The sequence below is a fragment of the Mobula birostris genome, chromosome 24 (assembly GCF_030028105.1).
Source record: "Mobula birostris isolate sMobBir1 chromosome 24, sMobBir1.hap1, whole genome shotgun sequence".
NCBI classification, from domain to species: Eukaryota; Metazoa; Chordata; class Chondrichthyes; order Myliobatiformes; family Myliobatidae; genus Mobula; species Mobula birostris.
Window position 1 is genome coordinate 32966303 of NC_092393.1, and position 18093 is coordinate 32984395.

The 18093-nt window shown below is 38.9% G+C and overlaps 1 protein-coding gene across 1 annotated transcript in view; it reads left to right on the forward strand.

Annotated features, from left to right (window-relative positions):
- LOC140187101 (alpha-1,6-mannosylglycoprotein 6-beta-N-acetylglucosaminyltransferase B-like) overlaps window positions 1–18093 on the forward strand; it is a 919793-nt gene that overhangs the window by 134086 nt on the left and 767614 nt on the right. The window lies entirely within an intron of this gene.

An 18093-nucleotide genomic window follows, 5' to 3' on the forward strand; every position in this document is an offset into this window, starting at 1 on the left:
CTTTTGTTGGAATGATAGAAGCTGTTGATTGGTGATCCTAAGGAAGATTCTGCAGTGGGCCTTATCAATGGAAAAGGATTCCTCCCTTTGTGGTTTGCCTTTGTGTAATGACAGTAGTCTGACTGTGTATTTATAATTGAATTATTCAGGTCTGAGGGCCAATCTAATTTGCAAAGATAAGATTTTCAAAAGCTTTCTACGTTTGAAATTTTGATCAACAGAGAATGGTTGTCTCTTATTTTTGAAATTCTTTTTGTATTATGACAAGTGGCCTTCTTGTTAAAACACTCAAGTTTTTAATATCATTCAGAAAATGTATGAAATAAAGAAACCAATTCACAATGGATTAAAAACACATATCTACAACAGGGTACTTTTCACCAGAACTTATTTTCTTATTTTAAAGTAAAGATACTTTAGCATTAGTATATTAAATTTCTTGTAATGATGCAAGTAGCTTTGTAATTGAGTAATAATCTATTTAAAGATGGTTTCCGATGCAAAATTTGCCTGAAGAAATGGTATATTAATGACAACATATTATAAAGGAATTATTTTGATCAGATGAATGCCATGTTTCTTTTACTCATAATCTATGTGGCAATGGCACAACATTTTCTTAGGTATTTCAGAGAAAAATAATCTGCATACTTAATCATGAATAATGTTGTTAAGATCTAGTTTAAAATTTACTGTAAGTTTCTTAGAGAGAACAATGCACAATTACAGAATAAATAGTAGAGGAAAATTGATTAGTTTGCAAGGGAGGAAGATGAAGTGGAAGAGAAAACAGAAACTTCTAGAAATATATTTTCCTGCTCTAGTGAATCTCTGCTGCCACATGATCAAGCCATAGGGTTACATAATGTGACAAGAACACATGTCTTGTTATTAGTGGGATTCTCAAAACATGAAATCTTAGAGAAAACCTTTTGCAATGATGCTCTTCCGCATTTCCAGGATAAATCCAGTATAATGGTGGCATGGTGCAAAGAAAATAACCTATCCCTCAACGTCAGCAAGATGAAGGAATTGGTTGTTGACTTCAGAATGAGTAGCTGACTGCACGATCCAATTTATATCGGTGATGCGCAAGTGGAACAGGACAAAACTTTTAAGTTCCTCGGGGTCAATATCACAAATGACCTGACTTGGTGTATCCAAGCAGAGTTCACTGCCAAGAAGGTCCACCAGTGCCTTTACTTCCTGAGAAAACTAAAGAAATTTGGCCTGTCCCCTAAAACCCTCACTAATTTTTATAGATGCACCGTAGAAAGTATCCTTCTAGGGTGCATCACAACCTGGTATGGAAGTTGTCCTGTCCAAGACCAGAAGAAGCTGCAGAAGATTGTGAACACGACGCAGCACATCACACAAACCAATCTTCCGTCCATGGACTCACTTTACACCACATGCTGTCGGAGCAGTGCTGCCAGGATAATCAAGGACACGACCCACCCAGCCAACATACTTTTCATCCCTCTTCCCTCCAGGAGAGGCTCAGGAGCTTGAAGACTCGTATGGCCAGATTTGGGAACAGCTTCTTTCCAACTGTGATAAGACTGCTGAACGGATCCTAACCCAGATCTGGGCCGTACCCTCCAAATATCTGGACCAGCCTCCTGGTTTTTTTGCATTATCTTACTTTCCATTTTTCTATTTTCTATTTATGATTTATAATTTAAATTTTTAATATTTACTAATTTTTACTATTTTAAAAATATTTTTAATATTTATTATTTGTAATCCAGGGAGTGGGAAGCGCAGAATCAAATATCACTGTACGTTCTAGTATCAATTGTCTGGCGACAAAGTATAAAGTATAAAGTATCCCATAGTTTCTTGACTGATAAAAGGTTAATTAAGAACTTCCACTTTTGAGGGACTAATACAATCTTGTACAATTCCCTCCCCATTTTGTGATGTGTTTTCCCAACTCTGTGTACCTCAATTATATAATAAATTATGGTATTTTGTAATATATTACTGCAGGCAGGTACTGTTATTTTTTGTTGTAATAACTGTGTTGTTATTTACATTTTTAAATCTTGTTTTCATTTATTCATTTTCAAGCACAAAATATTAGGGATCCTTAAATTCTGAAGTAACATCAGAAAATACTTGATGTATTGAGTAATCTAGTTAGCACCTGCAGATCAATAAACCGTTAAGATAAGTTAATGCTGTATCCAGAAATCATGATAAAATCCGAGGTCCTGTCATATTATCCAAGCTTAAGCCCTGATAAAGAAACAGCCCAGGGTCACTGGTTCATTTCCCCTTTATTGCTGAATAATGAATGCTGTTTTTTTAATATATAGTACTACACTAATATGCAGCCTTAAAGGGTGATTTGCACAGTCCTACACAATGTTTACAATTCTGCTGCATAGAGAAAACTTGTATAAGACAAACTCAAAACATTGGTTAACAAATTGAGAGTGATTTTATTGCCAAATTTCTCCAGCACTGTTTATTATTTTCAACTTGTTGGAAGCCTCTAAAGATTCTAGTAAGGGTCTATACTAAGAACTGAAAATCTATGCACTTTTTATTATTTTTGCTACAATTGAGCAATTATGCAATTATTTGTACAATTTAATCTAGTAATCCCCTTGTTTCTATACATTCATCATTCAGGTGTATGGTAGCATAGTGAAAAAGAATCCTTCATCCGTTACAATTTATACAAGGTTAAGAATCTGCTTCCAGCTAAAATAGTGTTCACCTTGAGTCAGGACAATACTATTAGATGAGAGAGAAAGTAATTAGCTTTAATGTACTTGCTGATTTCTCTGAACTTCATGCTCAAATTAATTAACAACAAATCTGCCTTTCAAGCAGAAGAGAATTCGTCAGTTTGATGCCCTAGTTTCAGCTCCTTGAGCTATAGGTATGGATTAAGTGTCTCATTTACTTTCCTCCCACTCCCGTCATTCTCCCTCTCAAAGTACACTCGGAGTGACAGCAAAATGGCCATCATCCATCATTTTCTGCTGAGACTCTCAAAATGATCTTGATAGGCTAATAGTGCTTACAACTTCTGTATTACATCTCATCCGTCTGCCAAAAGTTTAAATTGCCTTAAAATTGCATGTACATAAAGAGATCTGCAAGTGGATCAATTTTTGAGAATGCTGGAGAATATTTCTCATTAACTATCTAACTCGGATGGCTTATCAAAGTTCACTTAAGTTATAAAGCAACAGAACTTCAATTATTTTATTTTGACTCCAAATTCTAGAATAGTCAATTTAATTCACATTGGATACAGAAGCAATAATTATTTGCATTATTTAATATTATTGCATTCTGCTGTGTCCTGGTTTTAATTCTTTGTGAAAATGGTTTTAGCAATAAAGTAAAATATTCTGATTTAAAACTAATTTATATAGACTCTTGGAGCACGATGATGGTTTAAGCTGTGGCAGCAAAATGACTATAATATTTTATGTTTTCTTTGAACCAGAGAAAAATAGAAAAATGTAACATTTTAAAATGATCAGTTAAATTGTTGGTTATCACCACTATTGACTACTAAAGGCATCTAAGAAATCAGGTAAGTTGTCCCCACCCCCATCCTTTTCTCCCTACTTCTGATTTATACAGGGTCCACACACCCCCTTTATTCCAAACTAAATTCCACTGGCTTTCTATCTTGCAGTTTATTTCCCTTTCTCCACCTACTGCATCTGTCCATCACCACCTGCACCCCATTTGTTCACCATCCCTATCTTATTTGGTCCCTCTTCACTTCCCTTTCTTATCAGAATCCATAATCCGCAGCCCTTTGTTTCCTCCACCTATCACTGCCAAACCTCTGTTCTATCTCCATCCTTCCCTCCCCACTTGATTCCATCTGCCAATCACCTTCTCCTCAGCTAGATCCACCTATCACATGCCAGGTCTTGTCCCACCCCTCCCCTTCATGTCTTTATATTGGCTATCTTCTTTCTACTCTATCAGTCCGAATGAAAGGTCTCAACCAGAAGTGTTAACTCTCATTTCCCTCCACAGATGCAGCATGACCTGCCAAGTTCCTTCAGCAACTCATTTTTGGCTGCAGATTCTGGCATTAGGAGTCTCTTGTGTCTTAAAGAAATTGTTCATAAGTCACTCAGCTTTTGTCATTAATTTAATCATAATTAATTACATTTTCCCATTATTAATTTGCATAATGAAGTCTGATTTGGACAAAAATGAGCTATTACTTCAGAGATATATAGACAGGTCTTGGTGAATAACATACAGTTTTTATTACTTCTGTTGCCTGTGGAATTAGGTGGAATTAACTACTTCAAGGAGATCTTGAAGTACTTCTAATAAGATAGCTAGTTTCATTGTCTTTTTTAAAAGTAGTTTTTACAATCGTAACACTCTGCTGGACTTTAAGATCTTAAAGTACAGCAGTTGCTTGTGGCAGAGAAACTGAAGGAGCTGGACTTACTGTGGACCATGAGGATGCCTATGACAGAGAGGCATTGGTGCATGACGAAGGTGTGCAGTGATCATCTTAATCACTTTTCTTGTGATCCCAAGTTCATATTGGACATTGCTGGTGTGAAATGCTGCAAGTCCAATTCATTGGTTTATTGGTGAACCGCAGGGTCAGGTGGCAGAGGAGCTGCCTGTCCCCATTCATAGTGAGGACTCGGCCTCAAGCTGTGGTGTCACCTTTTTGCAGCCACCCGGGGAGGTGTGGGAGTTGGGCGCTCCACCGGGGTGCTGGAGGTGGTGTGATGTGGCATCAATGCTGGAGTCAGTGCTTCCCCCACCCACCCCTCCCCCCGCCCCCGGTGCTCACTAGGCAGAAGATAAGCTGTATTGTGTTCAACTGCAGACTGCTGCAATGTGAATTCAGGGACTTGGGCTACTTTTTTTGTGTGTGAGTGTATTTTACTGAGATCTTTTCAGTGCTGCATGTGCCTTGTGTTGTGTATGACTGTTGGTGCTGTGTTTTTCTCCTTGACCCTGGAGTAACGCTGTTTCGTTTAGCTGTATTCGTGGATGAATGAAAACAAGCTGGAACTTGAACTTGAAATAATTGTTTTAATAATAAGAAGAAGACATGCTCTCTTCTCATTGTTACTATCAAGTAGGAGATACAGAAGCCTGAAGGCACACACTCCCTGATTCAGGAACAGCTTCTTCCCTCTGACATCCGATTTCTAAATGGACATTGAACCCATAAACTTTTTGGAATATTATTTCTGTTTTTGCACTTTTTAATTATATATACTTAATTATATTATATTTTAAATATATATATATATTTACCGTAGTTGATGTTTTACTTTTTAAAAAATTATTATGTATTGCAATTTACTGCTGCCACTAAGTTAACAAATTTCATGACATCTGCTGGTGATATTAAATCTGATTCTGATTCTGAACATTGATGCTCTAGATTCCAGCATTTGCAGTCTCTTGTGTATCGAAATCACCTTCTTACCTGTGACTAGGTTTCCTACAAGGTCATGCATTAGTCATCTATCTCTAAGATTAGCTTCGCTTGTTCCTTCCCCTTCGTTTTTTCCCTCTGTTTGAGTAGAGGACATTCTCACCTTGACCTGCTGGGCATTTTCTCCTGTTCTGCATTTCACTAGTCCTACATTCTTCTGTTTCTTTTCTCATTCTCTATCTACTTGCATTCACCCATTGACCAGATGACCTTATTTACAGTTTATCCCCAGGGTCAGCCTGGTTTTACCTTCACAGAGATCTTCCCTCTCTCTTCAACCATCTCTGAAGCTTAACAAGCTTCTTTTGTCTCCTTTTCAGTTCTGACCTGAAGTGATTCTCTTCCCTGGTGTTTCTCTTCGCAAAGATGCAGCCTAACATGATTAAGTATTTCTAGCATTTTCTGTTTTAGATTTCCAACAATAGCATTTTTTTTAACTTTCAACTCCCTCTTTATGTTTTGGAAACCTCTTTATCACCATTGTTACCATTGTATGTCAATTATTGATGCTGAATATTGTTAGCCTTGGAAGAAGGGAGAAACCCTTACCTAGATATTTATCACTCTTTCATATGTTTATTGCCTATAACTTTATGGATAATCAGAAATACATTTATATAACAGAAATGTAATTTAATACCAGAAACTAGGTTAGTAGAAGGAGACAGGTGGGGGGGGGGCGGGTCTGGTGAATATACACACCTCATTCTTCACCCCACTGATAATTGAGTTCCCTACTATCACTACTTCCTTTTTACAGGTTTAGGTTTAGGATTAGAGAGGGTCCTGTGGGGCTTCTCTGTCCTGTCTACCACCTCAGATGTTTCATGGTCATCTTCGAGCATCACTAGATGTTCAAAATGGTTGGACACTTCCAACTCTGGGGTTGATGCCCCTGGACTGTGCACCACGTACCCTGTGCTTCCTTCCCTTGATCACCCACCTGTCTCTTTCTTTCTGGTCTGGAGTCCCAACCCGCGGCTCTTTTTGGGTGCACACTGTCTCCTGAAAGAACATCTGGAGCACATCTGCCAATTCTCTACAACATCACAGGTCAGCTACTTCCTATTCAAGTTCATATCATTTAAGTTTATAGTTGGCTGTAAAAATAGGCTTTTCCCCCATCAAGACAGGAAAAAGCATCTTTCATAATGCCTGAATTATGTGGATTTTTAAAATTTATTATCCTTGCCACTCACATCTTTTCTTATCAATATTGTTTCAGAGCTTTGTGTGACTTTTCTACATTCCTTTCCAAGTAGTATGTTTAAAACTTGTTCTAAGCTTGTGTTGAACAATAGATTCACATTACTGTTCATTGTTACTCTTGTTACAGCTCTGCTGTAATGTGAGCTACTTTTGATAGTAGGAGATGGGCAGTGTGACAAAAGAAGCAAGGTTTTATGCTAGATATTCTGCTGGTGTTTTTAGACCATAAGACCATAAGACCATAAGACAAAGGAGCAGAAATAGGCCATTCGGCCCATCGAGTCTGCTGCGCCATTTTATCATGAGCTGATCCATTCTCCTATTTAGTCCCACTCCCCCACCTTCTCACCATAACCTTTGATGCTCTGGCTATTCAGATACCTATAAATCTCTGCCTTAAATACACCCAATGACTTGGCCTCCACTGCTGCCCGTGGCAACAAATTCCATAGATTCACCACCCTCTGACTAAAAAAAATTCTTCGCATTTCTGTTCTGAATGGGCGTCCTTCAATCCTTAAGTCATGCCCTCTCGTACTAGACTCCCCCATCATGGGAAACAACTTTGCCACATCCACTCTGTCCATGCCTTTTAACATTCAAGATGTTTCTATGAGGTCTCCCCTCATTCTTCTAAACTCCAAAGAATACAGTTCAAGAGTGGACAAACGTTCCTCATATGATAACCCTCTCATTCCCGGAATCATTCTAGTGAATCTTCTCTGTACCCTCTCCAACGTCGGCACATCCTTTCTTAAATAAGGAGACCAAAACTGCCCACAGTACTCCAAGTGAGGTCTCACCAGCGCCTTATAGAGCCTCAACATCACATCCCTGCTCCTATACTCTATTCCTCTAGAAATGAATGCCAACATTGCATTCGTCTTCTTCACTACCAACTCAACCTGGTGGTTAACTTTAAGGGTATCCTGTATGAGGACTCCCAAGTCCCGTTGCATCTCAGAACTTTGAATTCTCTCCCCATTTAATAATAGTTTTATGAAATTTATATACCTTAATCATAGGGAAAGCTTAGTCACAGGTGGATGGAATGATAAAACAAAAATATGATTGATATTTTATGATTAATGACGTTTATTTTAAGACGACTGTCAGATTTTTACTATGACGGAATGACCACCATCCCAATGGTAATCAGAACACCAACTGTAATTTTATTATAATCTGATTTTTTAGCCATTAATCCTTGTGGGCACTGCATAAGGCTTCATCCGTCAAAAAAAGTGCCTTTTCTTCAAAATCCTCCCAACATTGAAGTCTCCAAAATAAAATCCTACTGATTGTTAATGAAAATAGATACGTCTAGAGGAGAGAATACACTAGTGGTAAGCTGTGTAAGAAGGGAAAGTGGTCTAGGCTTGGTCATGATGGGTCGTAAGATCTGTCCAGTGATTTATGATATTCCTGACGTTCTTTTCAAGGAATCAGTTGTACGTCTTTGGAGTTGTATAGACCCTCTTTGATTGTTTCCTTCTTTCTGAGTGGTATTTCTGAGTATCCATACTGTTAACCCTGAGGCTCAGTTCTAAGATAGTCTGATTTGTCTGTGCTCTGTTTAGCTGAGGTATCTGCTTTAGCTTAAGTTCCATAATCCACTAGCTGATCTTCCTTTGTCAAACTTTATCACATAACTTAGCAATATTCTTATAATTAATTCTTTCATTTTTTTCACTTTTGCTTATATCAGATAGTTATTTTTCCACAGGAATAGTTCTCCTCTTTTCAATAGCTTTGGAGCTTTCCTACAAATGAATCTTTTGCTGTTTCTCCAAAGTTATGTGTCAGAAATGGCTGTGGTATTTAAATTGAAAATGATTTCAATTATAGACTTATGTAGCAATTAAATGTGGATTGAAGTGTTGTGTTCATGAATATTCTGAACTCTGAAAATTTATGAATTCCTTGAAATAATGAAAACATTCTTATTCTTAGCTTCCATTGTTCTTAAATTGGGTAATTTTATAAATGATTTCAAAGACCTGTCACTAGTGAAATAATTCATTGTAGACTGGTGTTTGCTTATGATAAACAGATCAAATTTCCACCCACATACTATAACTGAGCTAACAAAGAAGCAATATTCAACTGAAAGGATGCTATTATGAATATAATTACACATTAAAATGTTCTATTACTAAGAAGCAGTTATTTCAAAGAAATGATCTCATAATCCAAATCTACCTTTTGTGTTTGCAAAAATATATCTAAGCAGTCAATCAGCTAGAATATTAAATAATTGTTCCTGTTAAAATTTGATTTTTGTTTTGTTTACTCTTAATATCATTGTCTACTATAAGAAATGAAAAAGATGGGTTGGAGATTTATATGCAGAAACAAAACCTATCTCCACAGACTAGTTTCTGCTTCCAGCCTTTCCATCACAATTTCTCATCATTCCCCCCATTTTGAAATGTTTTCCCAAACCTAGAGTGGCATTGCCAACTCATTTTAAAACAGGCTCTGGAAGATGCTGAGAAGTAGCTTACTTCAAACAAGACGTCTGTTCATGAGGATCTTCTAGTTGTGACTTTGTCAACTTGGAAGATCTCTTTTGGCCTTCTCCCATTTAGAAGTATTTAAAACCAAATTGTGGACTTGCTGCCAGTTGGGATATAGGTCAGCACTGTTAATGAGCTCACTCCAAGGCAGCTGCACAGACTGCTGTGGAGAGGCGAGAGAATAATGAAAGAGCTAAACATCTGCGGTGGTTGGTTAGTTGGTGGGAGCACAGCAGAAGAGAAATTAGATGTTGGTGTCACTTGAGAATGATTAAGACCATGAGACGTAGGAGCAAAATTAGGCTATTCAGCCCATTGAGTCAGCTCTGCCATTCTATCATGGCTGATTTATTATCTCTCTCAACCCCATTCTACCGTCCTCTCCCTGTAATCTTTAATGCCCTGATTAATCAAGAATTTGTCAACTTTCACCTTAAATGTACCAATGACTTGGCCTGCACAGCCATCTGTGGCAACAAATTCCACAGATTCATCACCCTCTGGCTAAAGAAGTTCTTCCTCATCTCTGTAATAAATGGACATCTCTTAACTCTGAGGCTATGCCCTTTGATCCAAAGTTCTCCCACTATAGGAAAAACCTCTGCACATCCACATCCGTATCGGTTTAATATTATGCTACTGAAGATGTGTGAGAACTGACTGGCGGTTCCCAAAGTAAGAAATGCAACTAAATATTTAATTAATAATTCTTTTTCTGTAAAAAAAGAAGTTTATGGTAAATGATGACCACAAACAATGAAGAGGCAAATGAAGGCAAGGGTGACTCGAGGTCGAGGCGTGCGAGTGCGATGCAAAGTTGGAATGAGGTTGAACATGTTTAAGGAGAGGTGGTCGGAGCCAGGTTGAGACGGAGTCGAAGGAGTTTTGGAGCCCATCCACCTAAACTGAGGGTGAGGTCTAATCAATCGATGTGCTGGGCCGATTTGGAAAAGTTGAGTACAGGCCGGAATGTGGCAGCCGGCTCCAGGCTCAGAGCCTATTGATGTGACAGGGCCTATGTCTTCGAATAAGGTATGACCCGATGTTTGGGTGATTTATTTGCTAGGCTTGATGGATTCAAAAGGCAGGGTGTTGGGCACGTAGGTGAAGTCTGGGCCAGTTCTTCTTGCTACTATGCGACGTTTGCTCCGCTCTTTGCTGCTGTAAGGCTGAGACTGCGGGCCTGTTCTAGCTGCTCCGGGCTTCATGGACGCAGACTCCCCAATGCCTTACTCTGCTGTGTGGTGAAATGAAGCTGAGGCTGCGGGCCTGTTCTAGCTGTGCCAGGCTTCATGGATGCAGACTCCCCAATGCCTTACCCTGCTGTGTGGTGAAATGAAGCTGAGGCTGTGGGCCAGCGCCTGCTGCTCCGGGCTCCATGTCTATGGACTCACTTCTGTTCTGAATGTTGCCGATTGCTTTTATTGTTTGTATTGTTTGTGTTTTATTTCTCTCCCTGCACATTGGGTGCATGATGGTCTTTTTTTAATGGTTTCCTCTGGGTTTCTTGTTTTGTGGCTGCCTGTAAAGAGATGAATCTCAAGGTTAATAAATGAACTTTTAACTTCACCCAAATCTTTCAATATTTGATAGGTCGGAAAGAGATTCCCTCCCCCTCTCATTCTTCTAAACTCCAGTGAGTACAGGCCCAGAGCTATCAAACACTCTTCATATGTTAAACCTTTCATTCCTGTGATCATTCTTGTGAACCTCCTGTGGACCCTCTCCAATACTTGCACATATTTTCTTAGATAAAGGGCTCAAAACTGCTCAAAATACTTTGTTCGGTCTGATCAATGCCTCACAATGCCTCAGCATTACATCCTTGCTTTTGTATCCAAGTCCTCTCGAAATAATACTAACATTACATTTGCCTTCCTTACCACTGACACAACCTGCAAGTTAACCTTTAGGGAATCCTGCACAAGGACTCTCAAGTCCTTCTGCATCTCTGATTTTTGAATTTTCTCCCCATTTAGAAAACAGTCACAACTTTATTCCTTGTGTCAAAGTGCATAACCATGCACTTTCCTACATTATATTCCATCTCCTACTTCTTTGATCATTCCCTCAATCTATCTAAATCCTTCTGCAGACAATCTGCTTTCTCAGAACTACCTGCTCCTCCACCTATCTTCATATCTTCCACAGACATAGCAACAAAGCCATCAATACCTTCATCCAAATAATTGATGTACAACGTGAAAAGAAGCAGTCCCAATGCTGACCCTTATGGAATACCACTAGTCACTAGCAGCCAATCTGAAAAGGTTCCCTTTATTCTGACTCTTTTTTTCTATCCATGCTAGTACCTTTCCTGTAATACCAAAGGTTCTTATCTTATTTCTTAACCTCGTGTGTGGTACCTTATCAAAGGCCTTCGAAAATCCAAGTACACAACATCCACTGCTACTCCTTTATTTCCTCAAACAATTCTAACAGTTTTCTCAGGCAAGATTTCCTCTTTAAAAAACCATGCTGATTTTGACCTATTTTATCATGTGCCTCCAAGTACCACAAAATCTCCTCCTTAATGATAGACTCCGACATCTTTCCAGTCACTGAAGTCAGGCTAACTGGCCTATAATTTCCTTTCTTCTGCCTCCCTTCTTTCTTAAGGAATGGAGTGACATCTGCAATTTACCCGTCCTCTGGAACATTTCCAGAATGTAGTGATTCTTGAAAGATCATTACTAATGCCTCCACAATCTTGTCAGCCACCTATTTCAGAACCTTGGAGTGCAATCTGTCTAGTCCACATCACTTACCTACCATCAGACTTTTCAGGTCCTCAAGCACTTTCTCCTTAGTAATAGCAGTGACTCTCACTTCTACCCTTTGATACTCTCACATTTTGACATTCTGCTGGTGTCTTCCATAGTGAAGACTGAAACAAAGTACTTACTAAGTCCATCCACCATTTCTTTGTCACTCATTAATACCTCCCCAGTGTCATTTTCCAGTGATCCGATATTGACTCTCATCTCTATTTTACTCTTTATATATCTAAAAAAAATTATATCCTCTTTAATATGATTGGCTAGCTTACCTTCATGTTTCATCTTTTCTCTCTGGAGCTTTTTCTGGTTGCCTTCTGTTGTTTTTTTAAAGCTTCCCAATCCTCTACCTTCTCACTAATCTTTTGCTTTTATGCTGCTTTTGTCTTCCTTTGTTAGCCACGGTTACCTCATCCACCCTTTGGAATATTTCTACATCTTCGGGATGTATCGTTCCTGTGCCTTCTGAATTTCCCCAATAAACACCGGCCATTGCTGCTTTGCTGCCATCCCTGCTAGTGTCCCCTTCCATTCAACTTTGGACAGCTCCCTCTCATGTCTCTGTAGTTTCCTTTACTCCATGGTAATACTGATACATTTGATTTTATCTTCTTCTCAAAATGCAGGGTGAATTCTATCATATTATGATCACTGCCTCCAAAGTATCCCTTTACTTTAAGCTCCCTAAGTCTAATCTGGCTTGTTATATAACACCGAATCCAGAATTACCATTATCCTAGTGGGCTCAACCATAAACTCTTGGGATGAAGCACCAACCTACTTTTCCTAATCTACCTGCTTATTGAAATCCCCCCTTATTATCAGAATATTGCCCTTTTGCCATAAACAGGGAGTACCAGGTGATCATGATTAATTTTAAAAAAAGCAGAAATGGCTGGCTACATTGGCAAGATTGCACAACAGAAAACTGGGTGATGTACAAACGTATATTGAACAAATTGAGCATTATTTTAAAGCAAATGGACTAGCTGATAAGAAGTGAGTGCTGTGTTGCTGAGTGTAATGAATAAAAGCATGTAGCTTGCCTAGAAGTTGGACTGCTCCAATGTAATTGACTTGCAGCACAACTTACAGCGATTTCAACTGCTCTCTGAAATGATCAATGGAAGCAGCAGCTAGAGAAGCAGTCAGGAATGAATGCGAGCATAAACAAAGTTGCATGAAATCTGCCTGGCTGAACAAATCATGTTACCATTCTTAAAGTGGGATTAGCACATTTACGTTTAGCAAATGACTTACCAGACAATGCTGATTAAAACTCATTTGGATGTCTGTGGTGTGGGTGCAAATTGGGAGGTGTGATATTTATGTTGTTGATACTTTGTAAATATGGAATTGTCCTTTGATGTTTAGCACATGAAGTATTGAGCCAGACATTTTGACTGAAAGCATCTGCATATGATGCCTGCTGTACTTAGTTTTTGAATAAAGAAGCTGCTTGGTATCTACTAGTACTTGTCTCCAGTGATTTTATTCAAGCAATAACACTATAAAGATAGGGACTCACATCCACCAGACCAATGCAGGTTCAAAGGTGAAACTTGAAGAAAATTCAACACAGTAGGACACATATGTAATGGGTTGGATTAATCAGACCCAAACTATTCGAGTGTCCAGGAGATGTGGTAATAAGTGTAGAAGCACAAGTATGTAACTTAAGACTAATTTATTATCATAAAATAGAAAGCACAGATAAACCCTACAAAATACTATGTAGCAAGTCACAAAGGTTTCTGCAAGGCATACAGATTTCAAGGCTAACAATTCTTACTCACCATTTAATTGTTACTGTTGTTGGTGGATTCCGAATTCCCAGCTGCGCAAGAAACCACCTCTGGGTCCTAGACACTGATCATGATTTCTTGCCCTTGGTTGAAGTCCAATGAAGGCGGGAAAGGCAACTCCATAAAGATGGGTTTCACAAGCACAGAGACAAACAAACTCTGATCTTTTGTCTCAACACAGCCTGCTTTTTTTCCCCCAAGTACATCCTGTGTCTATTCACTTAGTGTTCAGCATACCCTCATAAATCAATTAGATATTGTAATGGTCACTCCTTGCATTCCTTTGACTTACGTTGACGTTTACATATAAGAGATAAACCTGAATCCAAAATGAATCCATCGAGCCAACTTTCAAACCAATTGACAGACATTCGCATTTTAATGGTGCCTGAGACTCAGAAAAAGTCCAGCTACTACCAACAAATATTCTACAGATACTAGCAGTGTTTACTCTACAGACCCCACATGCTACAATATCAGAAAGAGCTAAATTGTCATTTGACCTTCCAGTGTTTGACAAAATCTAGTATAACACAACGTACAAAGAGCATATTGGGCAGACAGAAATAAATGGACTGCACAGGGAAGATAAAAAGATAAAACATCCAGTTGCAGTCTTAAAAAGATCACTAATCTGCATGATGTTGATGAAGTATCTGATAATAGTGAGAGTGACACAGGATTGGGCAGCCTTGAGATTTAAAATGTGAAAACTAACAATAAATTGGCCAAGACAACTACAACTTGATTGGAGATCCATCCACCATTTGCATGCCACATCCCCTGCAAAAAGAGTCAACTGAAAGTGAACTAAAGAAGGTACTGGATTATGCCACAGCAGTGTTCAAGGATCGCAATGGAAAGCTCAAACATATCAAGGGTAAAAAAGTGTTAACTGAAAATGCCACAGCAAGTTTTACAAAGCCTGTCTGGATTCTTTTACCTTCCATGCAAAAGTAACTGGTGAGCTTGATCACATGGGGGGCTGAAGGAATTCTTTCCAATTTTGAGTGGAGCCCATGTGCAATGCCGTTGTCACACTGCCCAAGAAGAATGGGTCTGTCAGGATCTGTGGTGATTTTAAGGTCATCATCAACTCAGTACTGAAAGTACATTAATACCCTCTGCCCAGGATAAAGAATAGATACCTTTGCAAGCTATTCTAGAGGAAAACACTTCAGCAAAGTAAGTAAGCTAAAGCCTACCTACAGATAGAGATGAAAGAAGAATCCAAAGTTTTCTCACCATAAACACATAAAAAGGACATTATTACCAGTATAGGCTTATATTTGGAGAAGCATCTGCACCTGCACTCGAGCGGCAAGCTATGGACCAGGTGATGCAACATTGCCCAAGCATTCAACATTACCTGGATGACATCATTGTTACTGGTGAGGATGACAAGGAACATCTCCAAAATCTCAAGGAAGTGTTAAAAAAGATTAGAAGATTATAAACTCAGAGCATGGTGCAATAAGTATGAATTCTTTAAACCAAGCATCACTTATTGTGGTCACACCATTGATGCACAAGATTTACACAAGTATGCTGAGATGTTTCAAACTGTGGTGGATGCCCCAAGACTATGGACTTGTCTGAGTTGCAATCCTTTCAGGATTTGTCAATTACTATAACAGTAGTCAAATCTGGCTACTGTGCTCCACCCCTTGAACATATTACTACGGATCGGGAAGAAATGGCAGTGGACAAAACAGTGTGAGTTGGCTTTCTGAAAGGTAAAGGAAATGGCGATATCAGACACTGTACTCACATATTATGATACACAATGTCCAGTGAAGCTTGTCTTTGATGCCTCATCTTATGGTATAGGTGCAGTCATGATGAGTAATGGAAGTGAACACCCCATAGCCTTTGCAGCAGGCTCCTCTACCACTGCAGAGAAAAATGATACACAGATTGACAGAGATGCCTTGTGTCTGGTTTGGGGTATGAAACCTTTCAACCAGTACTTGTATGGGAGAGAGATTACCCTCATTACTGATCATCAACCACCGATGTCCATTTTCAGTCCACAGAGGGGTTTCCACTAAAAGCTGCAGCACGAATGCAGAGCCGGGCTCTGTTTCTTGGAGGACACAATTACAAGATCGAATTCAAGAGGACGACTGTTCATGGAAATACTAATGGATTGTCCCATTTACCCTCAGCAAAGGAACGACCTGAAAAACTTACAAAAGCATTCTTACTCTTCTTGATGTATTCTCCCTAATGCAAATTGAAAGTCTCCGTATTATGACAGAGATGATCCAAAGGGAAACCAGAAAGGTCTATATGGCAACCCTAAGTGTCTGGAATGTGCAGCAGAAATTCCAGTTCCCCAATTTTTACCATTGCCACGATGAACTGTTCCTTCATGGGGATTACCTCGTGTGAATTGAGAGTTGTTTTACTATACAAGCTGAATGCTAAAGTGTTGGAGGAGCTAAGTGCAAATCATCTAGCAATGGTCAAAATGAAAGTGTTGCTTTGAAGCTTTGTCTGGTGGCCTGGGATAGATTAACAGATCGAGCAGCTTGCTGTGCACTGTTCAGGATGCCAACTCCTTCAGAAGATGCCAAGAGCCACGCCTCTCCATTCCTGGGAATAGCCTGCATTGCCCTGGCAGAGGATTTATGTGGATGTTGCCAGATCACTTTTGGGCACAGATTTCTTTGTAATAGTGGTTACAGCTACAAAGTGGCCAGAATTGTTCCCAATAGCCTCCACTATAGGCACGCACACCAGCCTTCTCAATGACTGGTGTTCCAGAACACTGAGTGGACCGCAGTTTGTTGTGAAACAATTTCAATTATTCCTAAAAATGAATGGAATAATCAATATTACCTGAGCACCTTGCTACTCAGCTACAAATGGCTTGGCGGAATGGTTTGTCCAGTGTCTAAAGAGAACACTGAGAGCAATCTCAACCAAAAAAAAACACTGACACTGAATCAGAAGCTCAACAATTTCTTCCTTGCATATCGTGATGCAGCACATTCGACACTGAAAAACTCACCTGGGTTGTCCCTTGTACTCACACTTGGATCTCCTCTAACCCAGTTGCAGAAGAAGTATGCAGGACAGATGGCTGAAGCAAATTGAGGGGCTCCTCAAACAAAGAGTTTTGATATTTCACTCCTGGACAAGCAATCTTGTCGAGGGACTACAGAGGTGATCAATAGTAGGTACTTGGAAAGATTAAGGACAGAACTCAAGCACTCTCCAACACAGTAGGGATTGTGTCTGATATCACCTGGAGATGATGTATTGATCAGTTGAGCAGAGCCGAGTCAATTGTTGGAGTACAAAAATGTCAGAGCTCTCAAAATCACTTCCTGCAGTCCCAGAGTCAACTCCTACAACTGATACAGAGGAGGCCCAGAGCCTGAGTTTGTTTCAAAGTCTCACGTGCAAAGCAGATTGACCCCCCACCCCTTTTCGAGAAAGATGTTATCCCACAAGAGTAGGAAATCCTCCACAGTCATAAAACCTTTAGGTAAGAATAGGACAATTTAAAGTTTACTATGCTGTGGGTGTCTATATAGAAGTTGTATTATATAGTATACTCTATATTAAATGACTAGAGAGCAATACTTTACGTATTTGAGTTGAGACATTCTATATTGAATTAGAATTTACAGTTAAACAGGGAGGAGTGTAGTGTACCAAATATTTCAGTAATAATTGAGTAATATCTTAAATGTATATAGTTTGATTAAGCATTCTTTATTTACATACATAATTCATTATGGGTTACATGTAAGAAGTACAGTACATGAATAGCAGATGTCATTATGTCACTGTGTCATATGTGAGCACTTCACAAAAGCAAAACTAATCAGACATGTTTTCCTGGCTCATGTATTTTTCTTTCAGTTAGTTCCTGGATTTGCAAAGCATAACATTGTTTATGGCTGTGATTGTCCAATTCATTCTGAAATTTTTAATGTATTAATTCAAAATATTTTGAAGTATGCTAAGTTGAGCAAGGACATAAATAATAAACCTATCAGGCCGAGCTGGTAATTCCAAATGCTGAATTTATCTGGAATGGATAACATTCCATTGAATTTCTGCAGTTTTCTGACACATTTAGATAGAAAAAATCAATGAATTCTCCATTCCCAGTAAATGCTCAAGTCTTCTCAATTTTACTGAAAAGTGTTTTGATTGTGAAAATGGTGCATTTGGCTGCATTTACTATGAGAGCTATAAATAAATTGGTGAGACCTATAAGCTATGAATAGCTTTAAAACTTAAGAAATTAAAACAAAATTGTGTTAAAAGTCAAACTTACTAGATTCTGTCTGCTTCTGTATTGA